Here is a 14,357-nt window from a genome sequence, read left to right on the forward strand (position 1 = left end):
TGCAGAGACTAATGCTTCAATTAAAAGGAGTTTCTTTTGGTTTCTTCCTTGGTAATGTCCCTTGAAAAGATGCAGGGGAGAAGAAAGCTTGAGCTCTTGCAAGCACACACACACTCACACAAACCCTAGAAGAGAACACACAAGGTGAGAGGCTGAAAATTCTTCTTCTTCTTCTTCACACAACAAAAGAGGTCTACAAAGAAGATAAAGTGACTAACACACATAATAGAGTATATACAAGCAGTCCATAATGTGAACACGCTAAGAGGAGTGAGTGGGTGTGGACTATTCAGTGTAGTCCAACTGTAGAAGCTCTGGCAAAGATATGTCGGTGCCAGCTACTAAACCCGCCAGTGATGTAAATGTCGAATGGTCACGTAGACGCCTCGTGAGTGTCAACTCATGTTGATATTGACATCTCAACACTCTCCCTCAAGCGCAACTCCAGCTCATGAACTCCAAGCATATCTCGAAATCTATGGAGCTTCTCAACTCCCAAGGCCATCATGAAGATGTCAGCAACCTAATCCAGTGTGCTGACATAGGCTAAGTCGATGTCGCGCATGCCAAGACTCTCTCCCTGATGAAGTGGTAATGTACCTCAATGCGTTTCGTCCGCGCATGGAAAAATGGGTTCCTGGCCAATTGTATACTACTAAGATTGTCACAATATATGACAACCTTTCTTTCCACATGCAACCTCAAATCAGCAAAGTAGCTTACGTAACTAAGCTACCTCACATGCTGCCACCATAGCTCCTCTGTACCCTGCCTCTGTACTCGACAAGGTAACTGTGGGATGCTTCTTGCTGCTCCATGTCACAGCAGCACTCCCCATTGAAAACATAAATCCATTGGTAGATCTCCTGTCTGAGATGCTACCTGCCCAATCTACGTATGTGTACCCATATAGCTCCAATGGTACACTTGCTACATAAAACAATTCATAATCAATAGTGGCCCTCAAATACCGAAGTGTGCATTGCACACTGTCAAGATGTGGTTTGCGCAAAACCTGTATAAATTGGCTCTCTAAGCCAATAGTGTAACTTAAATATGGCCTGGTGATTGTGACATAGATCAAACTCCCCACAATCTTCCTGTACATATTGGGATTCTCCAACACATAACATGTATCCACACTAAGCTTTCCATTTTGATCTAATGGCACCAAGATTGACTTACAATTGGCCATCCCATACTTGGACACTTGTCCAATACATACTGTCTCTGTGACAGCCAAATACCCTCAAGTGTGCGAAAGACTTCAATTCCCAAAAAGTAGGATCTCCCAAATCCTTCATCTCAAACTTCCTTTTTTGAGAAGACTTTTCACATGCTCAACCTCATCCAAGTTGTCACCCCCAACAATAAAACACCATATTAGTGAATTTGGGAATTTTCCAATTCCTATTTTTGAATACTTAAAAAAGGGGGACATGGATAACATGTTTGTAAGTTTCTCAAAACCCTATCATATGACCTATCGTTGGAAAGCGCTTGAAAAATGGAATCTAAAGAGCTATAAAGCGCTCATTTTGGATTAGTGGTGTTCAAGTTATGGTTAATCCAAACTTTTGACCACATGTCCCAAACTTGTGGAAAATTTCCATATTCCCCAATATGGTGTTATAAGATGATCTACATAGATGGTGATGATCACAGTACCCTTGTCACTCTTGCACACATACAAAGAGTGATCTGCATCTGCCATATGAAAACCAATAGTGACAAGATACTCAGCAATCTTGTCATGCTATGCTCATGGAGCTTGCTTCAGCCCATATAAAGCCTTACGAAGCTTATATACATACTCGGGTGACTTGTATCCTCAAAACCAGGTGGCTGATCCATATACACTTCTTCTTGGAAGTCACCATGCAAGAACACATTTTTTACATCCATCTGATGTAAAAACCATCCTTTAGCTACAGCCATCGCAATCACAGCCCTCACAGTTGTGCCATCTTTGCAACCGCCGGGGAAAAAGTTGCCCTCATAATAAATCTCATGTGTCTGAGCATATCCTTTGGCTACCAATCTAGCCTTGTACCTGCTTATGCTACCAATCATAATAAAAGTTGCCCTCATAATAAATCTCATGTGTCTGAGCATATCCTTTGGCTACCAATCTAGCCTTGTACCTGCTGCTACCATCATTGTTATGTTTCACCTTATACACCCACTTACAAACAACCAATGGCTTTCTTGCCTTTAGGCAATGGCACCAAATCCCAAGTCTCATTTTCATACAATGCATCCATCTCAACACACATTTCCAATAGCCTCATCAAAACATGTGGGTTCTACAACTTGCACGACTTTTGCCATATAAGCATAGTGATGTACCAAAGTCAACCTCTGCATAGGGTTTTTGACTCTTCCAAATCTTTGTAACTTTGCATTCATGGCTTTCATATCCTTCTTCACACCAGGTGTCCTCATTGCTGGAATCCCAAGCTCCTCCATCAAGGCTCATCTCCGAGCCACTAGACTCTCCATCCACAAGAGAATGCCCTGCAGAAATATCACGCATACCAAGGGGCTCAACCACTTTCTCTTTGCCTTTATGTGATATACCAACTACATTTGCAAGATTGGTATTATGACGCAGCCTGCTACTCCATGGTCTATCAATAGAATCGTTGGATGAGGACTCTCCTGATCCACTCAATGATTGTGATTGCTGACTTGCATTCTGTGCAACCACATTTCCACTTACAAGAGAACCTACAAAAATATCATGCATACCAAGGGGCTCAACCACTTTCTCTTTGCCTTTATGTGATGTACCAACTACATTTGCAAGACTGGTCTTATGATGCAGCCTGCCACTCCATGGTCTATCAATAGAATTGTTGGATGAGGACTCCTGATCCACTCAATGATTGTGATTGCTGACTTGCATTCTATGCAACCACATTTCCACTTACATCAGCCCCAACAGCATCTTTTTCAACAGCATAGCAGCTACTCATCTCATCAAATCAACTAGGTTCCATCTGGCTCCCTAGCGCGAGAGTACCCAATTATGAAAGCAGTCTTTAGGAAGTCAAAGTCAGCTTTGTCTTCTAGTGATCAAAACCACTATCATGCCTGCCCTTCTAACCTTGTAAGGGTAAGACTGAAAGTACTTACCCATACAAGGTCATCAAAGAGGCCATCTACATGTGGCACACTTCTGATCAAACACTTTCATGTGTGCAATGGGATCTCCCTAGTCCCATTGAACTTGGACATTAATTTTGTGATTTGCATGGGCTTGATAGTATTTTGGTGGCTAGGGTTTGGTCCTACAGAGCAACAACCTGTGGAGGTGTTGCTGCTAGTCTTGTTACTACCCCCTCAAGTTATCTTCCTAGTTAGACGATGTAGGTGGTGGTTGAGGTAGTGGCTAAGGGTGGTAGTATGGGGCATATGTCGAGTGTTGTCCTTGTTCTCAAGGCAAGTTTGGGCACTATGGAGGATATCCATGCAAGGTTGGTTCATATTGTGGCATGTATGCTCCACCTAGAGATGGGTTTAGCTTGGAGCTCCCTACTGCTCCTTGTTGCATGGCTCCCATGGTTGTGTATTCCGAGCTTGGATTGACTCCTCAACCCTAGTGGTGGCTTACGTGGTTTTGCGGCATCTATAGTTATGTTGAATCTAATCTCCCCTATATTGCTCATACCAGGGTTAGATGTAGCAAAACCAAAGGGGAGAGTAGGTCTTTAAAATCTACCACACACCAAGGTTTGTGTTTTGTGTTTTGTGAGTTGGTTAAGCCAAAATCTATCGAAGTAATTACTACCTTAGCAACCATTCCCATTGTGGTTCTGGGAGAAGGATTGCCCCTTCCTCTATAGGGTTGGCACTTCTCATTCCTGACATAGACTAGTTAGCATCCATGTTAGGTGTGGATGCCTCCATGCTTGGTCTACCTAGCAAGTGGTCTCTCACTTGTTGATCAGTTTAGTGAGTCTTTGACTCTCACTCCTCAGTTAGACTGCTACCTGTGATGATATTTTTGATAATGTCTACAAAACTCCTTTGAGTTATCATCATAGGGAGTCAGGCACTCCAACTTCTTGGTCCATACGCCTCTTTTTGAGATGTCAAGCTCAACACTCATAACACTCATGACATTCTTGTGTGACCATTCCACCTTTATACCAGTGGCACATTTGGTAGTTTACATGACGGATCTTCACCCGTGATTCTACAATTGGACTATGCCTACCTAGTCTCTAACCGAGGTATGGCATAGTTATCTTGCCAACTCACCTATTTAGCATATTCACATTATGGACTGCTTGTACATAGTACTCTAGTACTTATGTTTGTTTTTCACTATCTTTCATCGACCTCTTTTGAGAGAAACAAGTAGAGAAGAAGATTTCATCCTTCCATCTTTGTGTGTGTCTTATCCGTTATTATGTAAGTGTGTGTGTGCTTGTAAGAGCTCAAGCTATCTCTCCTCCCCCAATTTTTCAAGCCTGCCCAATGAAAGCTCCTTCTTACGGCATTTACTGTTTTTGCATAGCCTAGGTGTCCTACAACAACGGGACTATCATGAGCTTCATGGAGGATTAGTTTCTTTAAAGCAGGATCCTTACGGACACATAGCCTATGATTAAAGTAGAGGCTTCCTTCATGAGTGGAGTATCCCTTGATTAGATTCTTCTCTTTCTCTAAATTTCCCCCTTCTTCTACTAATTTCACCATCCTCTAATAATCTGGATCATGAGATGAGACTTCTTTCACCTTAACCAGTATGGGATCATTTGGCATTAAAATTGCACTTAAGAAAGATTTGTGGCTAAATGCATCTGCTACCACATTATCTTTCCCAAGGTGGAATTTGATGTCGAAGTCATATTCTTGTAGAATTTCAATCCATCTCCTTTGCCCATGTTGAGGTTAGGCTGGATGAAGATCCACTTCAGACTTTTGTGGTCAGTTACAAGCTGGAATTTTCCCCCCAAGAGATAATGTCTCCATAATTTGAGGCAATGAACAACTGCTAAGAGCTCCAAATCATGGGTGGCATAATTTGCTTTTCAGATTGCTTCAGCTTGCGAGAATTATAAGCAATTGGTTTTTCTTCTTGGCCTAAGACACCACCAAGTGTTAGACTATTGGCATCAGTAACCACTTCAAATTCCTTGGTGAAATCAGGAAGTTTCAAGACTAGGTCAAAAGTAATAATGACCTTGAGCTGATCAAAATTGTTTTGATGGATTGGCAGCCACACTATTTTGCAATCCTTCTTAAGAAGATCCGTCAAAGGTGCAGCTATCAAGGCATAATCTTTGATAAAAATCCTATACCATCCTGTGATTCCCAAAAACCCATGAACTTCACAAACTAATTTAGGGGGTGGCCACTCCAGTAAATCTTTGACCTTGGTGGGGTCTACTGAGATGCCATCTTTGGCGATGAACCCAAGATACTCAATTTGATGAGTAAAGAAAGTACATTTGCTCTTCTTGGCATAGAGTTTATGTCTACGCAACAATTGCAGAACCCTATGCACATGCTCTTCCATTGATTTGGAGTAGATTAAGATGTCATCAAAAAAACAAGAACAAATTCATCCAAGTAAGGACGGAATATATCTTGCATTAGGCGGTTGAAGGTTGCAGGAGAATTGGTTAACCCGAATGACATTACAGTAAACTCATAGTGGCCATAATGGGTATTGAAGGCTATCTTGGGTATATCTGCTTCCTTGACTCTGATCTAATAGTAACCAGACCTCAAATCTATTTTTGAGAAAACTTTGGCCCCATGAAGCCTGTCAAGAAGCTCGTCGATGTGAGGGATATGATACTTATTCTTGATAGTGACTTGATTTAGCCCTCGATAATCTATGCAGAGGTGGAGGGTTCCGTTCTTCTTCTTTTGGAAAAGAACAGGTGCCCCCCAAGGAGAGCTAATGGGGTGTACGAATCCTTGCTCAATGAGTTGGGAAAGTTGCTCTTTACATCGTTCAATGGCTTTAGGGAGGGACATTTTATAGGGCATTTTTAAGACGGATTGAGCTCCAAGGATCACCTCGATCTCATGATCGATTTCTCGAGGAGGCGATAGCCCTGTAATCTCGTTAGGGAAGATGTCAGAGAATTCTTGGAGCCAAGAGGGTTCTTTCTCCTTACTAGGTTATATGGCTTTGTTGAGCTTGACTAAGAAAACTTGCTGACCCTTACGTGCTCCCTTGAGAAGATGTTTTGCCTTGACTACCCTAAATGGATACTACTTGTTGGCCATGCTCATTTTCAAAAGTGATACTCCCCTGGTTACAGTGAATGCTAGCTTTGTTTGCACAATTAACCAGTCCATCCCAAGGATTCCATCATAAATTCCTAATGGCAAGACTCTAAAGTGGCCATGAGTTTGCTCATTACCCAGCTCAAAATCAAGGTTTCTTACCAGAGTGGCAAGATACTACTTCTTTCCCACTAGCTAACTCTACAATCATTCTTCTAGCTATTTTTTGACCCAAGTTTAATTTTTGCAAACACCTGGGAGAAAGAAATGAATGGGTACTGCCACAATCAATCAAAAGTTGGAATGGCTTACCGTGATGAATGGCTGGGGTTTGGGTTACACCAAATTGTTTATTCGGACCTTGGTGTTCTACCACTGCATGGATGGTGGCACACTCTTCTTCAACCATTTCCAAGGTCGGTTCTTCACTTATAGTACAGGCGATTCTAGCAACTTCTCCTCCGCGGCCTCTGCCACGTCCACCACCTCTTGCACCTTGGTGGTGGATAGGGGTTTCACGGCCTTGATTTCCTCTACCATGTTGGGGAAATGATGTTGCCAACTTTTCCACACCTGTTTTGACATAATCGGTTGTAAAACCTAATTCACATCTGTCAAATATCTGCACTTGACATCCTCCAAGTTGAATGTTATCAAAACATCCTTTGTCAAATAAATCTGAACCCAAATCTGCCAAATAGTCAATTTGATCACCAACTTTCTTCACAATGAAAACATCTTGAAAGCTAGATTGAACATTTCTCATCAACATCAGAGATTTGGATACTTCAAAACCAAAACTTTGACCCTTAACAACTTTTGCAACTTCCCTCATAAGAGTTTGACATTCCGTTTGAATCCTCCGGCGATCAAAATCAGTCTCAATCAACTTGTGTCGGTTTATTTGGCCATCTGCCTATGAAAATGTGACACCAATATGCAAGAAACCTGTGTTGATACACACATACCAACTTTGCTCTGAAATCTGAAAATTCCACCAAAATCAAGCAAATAATCCGCATATAATCCGCTAGGATCCGCTGAACCTGTTTAGATGCAACCTAATCTACAAACCATAGAAATTGATCATTATGCACCCTGTAATGCAATCCTCTTTGACCAATTTGCAACTCCAAAATCTGCAACACATGAATATCTGAATTTTGACAATCTGCAACACATGAATATCTGAATTTTGACAATCTGCCACATCATCTGTATTTTAGAATTTATCATCCACATCTGACAACACATTTTGCACAAATTCACCTCCATTCTGTCATCAACTTGAAAGCACACATCATTCAACAAAAATATATTTGAATTGACAACAACTTTTCCCACATCCATTTTAGAATGCACATCCATCAAACTTAAGCTTAAAATTTCATCAGCCCGCATTTCAGGCATCATATGCTGATCCCCCAAATGTGTCAAACCTGCTTTGTACTCTTTAACAACTTGCTCTTGACAATCCTCCTACTCAATTTGATCCATAAGACCTGTATTTGATTCAGATCAAAAATCAATCCACTTGTTCAAATTCTTTGCACAACTATTACATCTCCTTGAATATCAACCTGTGACATCAAAATATGTCCTTCAAAACATTCAGAGTCAAAATTCTCATTTCCCTGATCATCCGCAATATCACTTATATTAGTCAAAAAATCCGCTTGAATCCGCCAACTATCAAAATTAGCATCTGGAAACTCCTCTGGTATTCCTGCAGCACCTGAAATGTGACCATAACAATTATCTGCAACAACAACCATGCTTTGATGTACAAGAACGGATTTTGCTCTTGTTCCACCATATTCCTCTGAAATACACCTGCTTGCTGGAAATTCCTCCCACTGGTTTTTTGATTGCAAATTCTGTTTATAGGGTTCAAATATCAATTCTGCAATATCTTTTGGCTGTGCAAATCCTCCTGTGCGGATCTTTCTGGTGGAAATTCTTCTTGAACTGACATATTTGCCAAAAATTCCTCTTCAGCAAATCTGATTTCAGGGAATTCCTCCTGAGTTGATTCTTTATCTGTAATTCCACACACATCATCCATGGAACCTAAAAACAACTGATTACATCCTCCTCTTCATTCATCTTGGTATCCGCCTCTTCAATTGCGCTTTGAATGACATGAACAACATCATTGCTATGTATGATCTGCTTCTCCTCACAACATTCCTCAGATGCAAGTGACATATGTAACCTAATGTTGAGCAATGAATCTTCCTCTTCCACTCCATGAGCATACTCTAGTGGTAGGTTAGGGGTATCTAGGGGCTCTTCTAGGCTCTCTTGGCCAACCTCCTTTTGCATCTCGTTCTCCTCCATCTTTGGTATCCCCACTTGATGGATTTCAATCTCCATGCCAACCCATCTGTCATCATCATCACTCAATTCCCCATTGAACTCATCCTCATGTGCATCCCTCAACTTCTCACATGCTCTTTGTAACTTCCCAATGCTTTTCCTACTTCAACATGACCTTCGCCTGTCTCCTTTGTGATCAGCTAACCATTCATATGCATTCTCTAAGTCATCCTCAAAATCCGCCAACCTTTCAAATGTAGTCTCCGTTTCCTCCCAAGATGATGCTTTATGCACTTTATGGATGATTTTATGAAACTTTGTGCATAGATCAACCATACACCATTTCCTACATGCATCTTTATTTGAGCACTCATCAATTGCACATGGACAATCATCCACCTCATGCTTCCTACTCATGCAAATCTTGCACTTCTTCTTCTTCTTCTTTTTACCTCCCATTATGATCACGTCATTAAAATACAACAATCATATTCAACCCTCAAGAAAGATGCACCACACCAATCCGAGACCCATTAAATTTGCTAAACGGAGAGCCACGGATGCTGTACCAGGATCCGTAAAGTTCATTTAATTGGCTGCTTAAAATTGATTGAAATATTTTAAGTTGATGATACTTTAATCATTCTTGAAAGATTTGCCATAAAAAGTTACCCCCTTCAACTTTGTGCATAATCTGGACTTCTTGTTGCTGCTATGGTGACTTCTGCCCTGTCAATTTCTCCAAATCAGGTTGTTGCTGACAATTTCTCTGCTGTTTGCCAATCAATTTCTCCACAAATCAGACTGTCTGCAAATCAAATTTTGTCCGCAACTCAGATGCCATCTATAACTCAGATTTGTCTGCAAATCAGAAAAACTGTCAAACTGTCAACTGCAAAACCTGCCATACTGCCAAAATCCGCCATGATCCTCCTTGCTATGAACCTTGCCGCCTTACTACTGATCTTACAAAATAAGAATATGAAGGCTATTGTGAATTCTCCAGAATGTATTACCATTCAGCATGACTTCCAAGAAATCGACTGCCAGTGTAACTGCCATCGTAACTGCTGCTCGGCGTCTTCTTGGCACTCATCCCCCTTACAGAAGAAAGCAAACTCGACCTTGACATTGCATCACAACACCATGAACGCTCATAAATTTGACTGCTGCTGAGATTTGCATTGACAAATTAGAATCCATCTTCAAATCAAAATCTGCCTTCAAATCAGAATGTTTTTAGCACTCGCCATCAAAAGAAGAAAATGAATTCGACCATGATGACTTGCCACAATCACCGTGATCGCCAGTGTATACTTTACTCACAGCCAAACAATTTTTGCACAGGAAATTGTCACACAGGAACTGTCATTTCAGATGACTCCTACTCTTGTCAGACCAAGAAAATCCTCACACACACAGAACTTCAGTTTCAAAACACACACATTCCTCTCAGATCACTACTACATTGTATCTACACTCAAGACACTGAATATGCAAAGTACAGGAAACAGGAATAAGACAGATAGACTGACAAACTGCATCTTGCATTCAGAAATCCACCATAGCTACACAGAAAAATCCGCCTAGTATCAAGAACGTCCATAACTAAAAAGCCTTCTCCCTTTTCAAGAGCCAAACGACTTTTTAACTTCTAAGATATGAAAAGTCCCCATAATAGACTAAGGATTCATACATATGCTTAAGATAAATCCGCCCAAGGTAATTAGCCCTTATACAGTGTCCCAGCTCATTTCATTCAAAACATAGAGGGCCTTCTCTGGAAGAAGCAGCATACGAGCGGGGGACAAAAGAGTTTCTTTACCGCCCTCTGTTGTAGTAGGGGAAATTCTATTGGGGTTTTTTGTAGGGCGGATCTTTAGAATTTACCTCAGGGTAAGATCTCTTTTGAGGCTTAACTTTGTCAGTCCTCATTTCTTTCACAAGGGGCTTTGCTCGTATAAGAGCATCCTGTAACGTGTTTGGCCTCATTGCTTCAAGGAAGGAATCTAAGGGTTCATTTAACCCTTGGCAAAAACAAGCCACTTGCTGGGAAGTAGTCATAGCTGGGGCATACTTCCGAAGAGTGATAAATTTGGAATAGTAGTCCTCAAGAGTTAAGCTGCACTGTTTAAGACTAAAAAACTCATTCATCTTTATGGATTCATGGGATGGGGGAAGATATCTTTCCTTCACGGCCTGCTTGATGTCTTCCCACGTTTGAGAATGCTCGGTGACTCCCTTGTCACGTCACCACTGTTTCCACCAGAGTTTAGCATCTTCGAGATGAGGCGAAACCATGCAAGCATAGACTGATTTTTTGCTCCAGTTATTACCGACAGCACCAGAGAAATAATTGTCCATCGCTTCAATCCAGACTTCAGCATCCTTCTCAATCTTTGAACCTTCTCCTTTAAAGGAGGGAGGTTGCATTTGCTCGAGCAGGAGCTTCTTCTCCTGGATATCGGTGTAAAGCACATTGGGAAGTGGAGTTGATCGTCCTAGTCATCATTGTAAAAAATTTTAAGATTACAAGATTCATACTTGCACAATGCTTAAACCTTTTTTTTTAGAGTAAAACATTCAAATCATTTTATTTCCAAATATTTACAAGGACAAGTTTTATTACAAAGATCTGAGACTAATATAATTAGTCTTATTTGTCATGAAGGGAACATCCTAAGCTTGACTATGACGTAAGGGTAGAGCGGTCCACATAGGTGAAGTATGGGGGTTCCACTGTAGTTTTTAAGACTCAAAAAAATGATGGTAAGGGTGGTAGACTCTGGATTGGGGTAGGTCCCAACACAGCTACTCTATCCGGCAGGTAAGATGTGCATCACTTGGTCATACACCCAGTGATCCTGAGGTATGCGAATCCCATCTATAGTCACAGAGGTGTCGAACCTAGGAGTACTAACGAACCAAAATAAACGGACCATCTTCAACTTTTCAATCCAACGAATCCGCTTTAGCTCGGTGGTAAGGTTCCCAATTCGATCCGCTCAGATGAAGAAATATCTCGGCCCACGACTCCAGAAATCTCTACCCCATCCTCTTTCAATACGAGAGAAATGGGGGAGGGACATCTTCTCTAGTATCTGCACCATGGTGTCACGGAACTCAAAATTTAAGGAGCGACGATGCATTGAAAAACTAGAAACTTCAAGTAGGCATCTTCCTCTTCCTACAATCATTCAAACATCAATTCAACTTGATTTTAGTAAGGTGTTTTTATTAAATAGCATTATGTTACATAAAACATGCATTGCAAAACAGTCCTTAAATGGCAAGTCCTAGGATCTAAAATTGGCTCTGATACCAATTGTAACGTTCCCCCCTTCCAAAATAGGGGAAACACTTAAGATAGTCCACTAAGTCTTCACTTGGAGAAAATTTCCTACTCATCGACACCTTGACCATGCAAAGGTTCAAGGATATAATTCATAGGTAAGACCTAGTCCTATCCCGCAGGGGGAGCGTGGTCTTCTAAAAATCAAATCACCCATAGGGTAATTGATCATAATTTAGGCAACTACCAGTATTGATTCCTAGAGACAACGCTTTTTTCCTCATCCATGCAAGGCACAACCGCTGGCCTAGTCTTCTAGAATAGAATTGCCCGAGAACCTATTTATCTAGCGTAGGGCTTTCACTTAATCTATTGGAAAGCTACCTGACTAATCGGGTCCACCCGTCCTCCGTAGGATGGTGCCGTCGGGACATTCCATCCTCCCACTTTCCACCCTACTCACGCGTCAATTTGTTTTCTAATTAATCTTACCACACTATTTGACATAAATAAACATGTTCCTTAATTAAGGCCCTTTTCACAAGGTTTGTTAAAACAACCTTTTTCCACAATACAATAATGCCAAGGACAAGATTTATTAAAAAAAGTTTATACATGAATCAATTCCATACAAGCCAAACCGGCTCTCTTATTCTTTCCTTTATACTGCCGATGATCTAGAATTCGGCCTTCCAGCCTCTACATGCTGGGTAAAACCCTATAGGACCATACACCTTGTCGTCAGCCCCGTTGGCGAGGACTCAAGCCGGCCTGTCGCCCTCTCAGGCTCCGTCGCGCTGGATCCTCCCGCCCCTCAGAGGGATGTCTACGCACTAGGGTGAGCTTATTCATCACACTAGCCTGGGTCCTCAGAACTAGACAGCATAACAATACCTCACCTCAATCGGCAAACTTTATTCTCCCAATGGTATGAGGGATACCTTGGGCCAATCCCGAGCTTTGCTAACGATGCCGTCTGGCTACACAAGCACGGAACAGAGTTAGCGTCAAAGCCAGGAAAAACCTGCACTCTTTCTCTTAAAGATAACAATTTCAATACAAATCATTGAATACAGCATCACTTCAAATCATAGCTTAAAGATAACAATTTCAATACAAATCATTGAATACAGCATCACTTCAAATCATAGCTTCATACATTTTTTTCAAAGGAAAAGATACACATCTTCTTTCTTCATTTATTGACATTAATATTAAAGAAAAACTCTTTTTAAAAGATAACCAAGCTAACTTGGCCACCATTTCCTTGAGGAGCTTGCAATGGGGAGGGTTGGAGCCGCATTAGGAGCATCTTCTCCAATCTCATGTTGTTGCGTGCTCCTCCCGAGGTGATATTTTGGCGTTTTCGAGCTGGGGCCATCTTGGACGTTGCCTTGTAGTGCTTGTTGCCCCGCGGTCGTAATTCTTCAGTTAGATCTCGATTCTGAGATCGTTTGCTCACTCTATGAGCAAAAAACTACAGTACACGAACCCTCTCTATCTAAGGTAGAAAACCTCTTGCTAAAGTCCACGCAAATGGGGGGGGAATTTGTGAGATGTCCTTAAGGAGAAGTCAAAAATGTTTTGCTGAGGGAAGAGGGGTGCTGTGTTGTAAGTCTCTTCACACGGCGGGGGGGTGGGAGAAGAGCTAAGGACACTGTCTCCTAAAAAGGTGGGCTGGATGAAAGTTAGCTTATCTGAAAATTGGCAAATTAGGGGATGTTGAGAGGGGGGCAGCAAGGGACGGCTGTAGGTACGGCAGCAAGTACACTATGCAGGTATAGAAGGGTGGTACAGACGGCGACACGGCCTTGTGCAGAGTATAAGCTACGCAGGAATGCGTGCTGGTCATGGAGCACCCCAGGGGTTTATATAGCTGTGGGGTACGGGTGTGGACGTTGCGCAAAGTACAGTCAAAAGGATGGTGTACCATCAAAGGATGCAGATCAGTGGTGGTGAACAAGGAAAGGAGTGGTACGCATGTACCCTATTTGGTCAGAGGCAGCATGGGTGTCCACGTAGTAGCGGTGCGTGTGGACCACACAGTGGGTGGCCGACCTTTGGTCCTTGCGTGGCCATTGTACGGGCGCCTTGGTGAGTGTGTACAATCCTTTTTGGGGCGAGGTTCCCAAATTTAGGGCGTCGACCTCGATTTGCGTGCCGGACCGCTCCAGGGGGTGAAAAAAACTTTCCGACAAAAATGTCCGAGATGTTCCCCTAGTTGTTGGGGTGCAGACCGTTCATCAATCGAACACCCGGTCGTGCATTTATTTAGGTTTAAAGGTCGTCGTTTTTTAATTGCAAATAACCAAAATTCGCGTATAAGCTTGATTCAGTGTCCCTTTTGGGTGCTGTAAAATCCTATATTAGGGTAAAATGGCATGCAGATTTTAAATTTGGCTCGAAATTTGAAGATTCTAAGTAGAAATGGGTCATTTTAATAAAATCATTGGTTTTTATACCATAAAAACTCATAAATTCATCTATTACATGG

The 14,357-nt window shown here is 41.8% G+C and overlaps 1 pseudogene; it reads right to left on the minus strand.

Moving 5' to 3' along the window:
• Positions 1 to 8,149: 8,149 nt before the first annotated feature.
• Positions 8,150 to 9,633, minus strand: LOC147639522 (uncharacterized; annotated as a pseudogene).
• Positions 9,634 to 14,357: the final 4,724 nt, after the last annotated feature.

The sequence above is a fragment of the Cibotium barometz genome, chromosome 4, assembly GCF_041138505.1.
Source record: "Cibotium barometz isolate CiBa-2024 chromosome 4, ASM4113850v1, whole genome shotgun sequence".
In the NCBI taxonomy this organism is placed as follows: Eukaryota; Viridiplantae; Streptophyta; class Polypodiopsida; order Cyatheales; family Cibotiaceae; genus Cibotium; species Cibotium barometz.